We start from the raw sequence: 3,708 nt of genomic DNA on the forward strand, positions 1-3,708 counted from the left end.
ATTGGCCTATCTGTTTTTCTTATATTGTGTTAACATTGTTGCATATATGCTGAAAAGTGAAAAAAAAAAGCATAACTACTAAAATAGTGGCCCGATCCTGCCGATTTTCGAACTTGACCTGCGTTATAGTAAGATAGATTACTCCTGTGAGTTTCATGACAAAAAGCCTATCAGTTTTCCTTGAAATGTGTTTACAGTGTTGCATATATGCTGAAAAGTAAAAAAACAGCATAACTTCTACAATAATGGCCCGATCATGCTGATTTTCGAACTTGACCTGCATTTTATGAATATTCAGCAGCTCTGTAAATATACAGCCAAAAAGTAAAACTTTCTTCCACTTATCGTGTTTACAATGAAAGTGCATGGCGCCGGCGACAGCGACAGTGATGGCAACGACGGCGACGACAGACGCAGGTGATGGCAATATGTACAGACACATCTGTACATATTAACTGTACTGTTTGAGAACAGTAAGTGACATGGTTTTTCTTAAATGGTCATCATGGGAGCAGTGCCCAAAATAGGTTTTTTTCAAATTTTGATGCAATATTACATAATGTTTGACAGCATAATGACCATCAATTTTAATAATAAAATATTAGTATTATGGATATTCAGAAAATGTGACTAGCAAAGGTCTTCAGGCCCATGGAACTTCAAAGTCACACCTTAAAAATGCCAAAATGTAAACAAGACTGCACTGTTCTGAAATGGGTTTATTTCCTGTTTTAACACTTTTTTAACATAAAACAAAATTAATAGGATACTGCCATTTTTTATATGATCAACTAAGAAAATTGATGAGATGTGAAAAATATCAATAGAACAGTGTAAAATGTCCAATTTCTTCCATTCTGAGATTCTGAACATACTGAATTATTGAATATGACAAACTGCAATGATATGAGTTTATTTCCATTTTTGACACTTTATTACACAATACACGATAACAAGTTTACCATCATTTTTACATAATCAACTAACAAGGTTGTAAAGATGAAGGAAATGTCAAACACTTTTATGTATTTTATTAGTTCAATAATGAGAGTGTTAACATGCCTAAGAACTGAATCTGTAGAAATGTGAAACAAGACAGCACTGTTCTGAAATGGGTTTTTTTTTCCCATTTTTAACAATTTTTTTACACAAAACAAAATTAACAGTTTACTGCCATTTTTATATGATCAACTAAGAAAATTGATGAGATGGGGAAAAATATCAATAGAATAGTGTAAAATGTCCAATTTCTTCCATTCTGAGATTCTGAACATACTGAATTATTGAATATGACAAACTGCAATGATATGAGTTTATTTCCATTTTTGATTCTTTATAACACAATACACGATAACAAGTTTACCATCATTTTTACATAATCAACTAACAATGTTGTAAAGATGCAGGAAATGTTAAACAAACACTTTTATGTATCTTATTAGTTAAATGATAAGACTGTTAACATGCCTAAGAACTGAATCTGAGGAAATGTGAAAAAACAGCATAACTTCTAAAATAATGGCCCGATTATGCTGATTTTCGAACTCAACCTGCGTTTTAGTACGATTGACCACTCCTGTGAGTTTAATGACAATTGGCCTAACGGTTTTCCTTAAAATGTGTTTACAGGGTTGCATATATGCTGAAAAGTGAAAAAACAGCATAACATCTACTATAATGGCCCGATCATGCTGATTTTCGAACTTGACCTGCGTTTTATGAATATTCATCAGCTCTGTAAATATAAAAGCAAAAAATAAAACTGTGTTCCACTTATCGTGTTTACAAGGAAAGTGCATGGCATCGGCATCGCCATCGGCATCGGCATCGCCATCGGCGACGACGGCGACGACAGACGCAGGTGATGGCAATATGTACAGACACATCTGTGTCTGTACATAAAAATTACTCCAAAAGACATTTTCCTCCTACTTTTTGAAACTTGTGTCACATGACAGTCATAAAATTTAACTAATTGTTATGTGTGCAACACACTTGCTTGAGCAGTATTTTTTTTTTTTTTTGCGATTTTACATGTGGTCTAGCTTGGATACGACAATTGACAATTTTCATGAGTTCCGATCAAAAAGTGTTACGCTTGTTACGGCCAAAAGCCTTACCGCTTTTTGTACTTTTCAAATGCAAGATTATAAAAAAATTTGGTGTGTTTAGATTCTTGAACATCTTGGTCGTGGCGTGGTATATATTGCATGGATACTGCTCCAATATTTCTTGAAAAAAATAACCCGATTTGTTCAGAATACCAATTTTTTACTCTAGTGTTATGGGTAAATGTACCATTTTGGCCTTTACCTTTTTCATGTCTAAATCTAAAAAGACTTATCATGACAGTTGGTCATCATTTTTCTTCTCACCATGGTGGGTGGCTTTGGAGTGGTAACTTTGTTGTTAAAGTAAAGTGCTCAGTTTTTTTGACTGGAAAATTTTGCCTCCACCCAGCATTTTCCATCATGGCGGTCTAACAGGAAGTTTGACTTCACAGTGTCTTTGGTATAGTTATTTTTAACTTATTTAGTCTTCTTTTTACATATATATGTTTTAATTCATATTAAACCTTTGAAAAAAGAACACACATTAATCCTGGTGCTTCTTAATTTAAAGTCTTAAGGTTTTAAGTTCACCTAGGCTCCACCAATAGAGGTTGTCCGGGTTCTCAACGAGAAGACCACATTTCCCCGTGATTTTATGAGATCTGCCTTGAGGTGGGGTTAAAATATGGAGACCACAAGGAAGTAGAGCAGCGATTTCTTTACTTGAAAAATAGCTGAACTTCCAAAATTTTTGAGCTACAGGCTTGTTCTTTTTTCACTTTATAAAGAAAAAGTATTGATATAATATGTACGTACAACTGACGTGAGATTCATTTGCAACCTTTTTGTCACTTTATGGGAGTGGCATGACTGTTTTGCTTTCAATGAGATCAATGTTGAAAGTAGGTCCATGTACATTCTACAAGCATTGGACATTTGTAAATAAAATAATCCAGTCCTGTCAAGGGCTCAATTGCTTCATTTTTAGGTTATCATAATTACTAAATTTAAATTTTGAACAACAAAAGCTTCATAACTGCAACTTATTTTTCTTTATGTTTTGCTATTAAACTTTATTTTTAAAGAAGTAAAATAAAATCATTTGACATTTCATTTACTGATGGATTGCATATCAGAACATTAGACTTGCCTGCATCTTTGTTTTAATTTCACTAAATTTATAGTAACTAGTTCAAAAAGCTCAAATTTGATCATAAAGTTAATTTTCTTCATTTATTTACTTATGAAATGATGCTATAGAAACTAGTGGATAGCATTCACAAAATGTAAGTTTTATTGTGATCAGATCTGACTTAAATGACAGGAAAGATGGCAAAAGAAAGTATTAAAATGGACAACATATAAGTTGAAATGTTCACAGAATCATTGCATTTTATTGACAGTTATACACAAATACAACAAATAAACACAACATCAAAGGCGAACTTGTATTTGTGATCCGAGAAAATGATATGAAAAACAGGTGTCATATAGTTATTAAAAAAGTCACTACAGTAACATAAAAATGATACTAGCAATAAAAATTATTTTCTTCATTAAATTACTAGTGCAGTACAATACATAGGCATATATATATATATATATATATATATATATATATATATATATTCATAAAACCAAATATTTATTTTAAAGT

The sequence above is a fragment of the Lingula anatina genome, chromosome 6, assembly GCF_051362555.1.
Source record: "Lingula anatina isolate TDL-2025a chromosome 6, LinAna3.0, whole genome shotgun sequence".
NCBI classification, from domain to species: Eukaryota; Metazoa; Brachiopoda; class Lingulata; order Lingulida; family Lingulidae; genus Lingula; species Lingula anatina.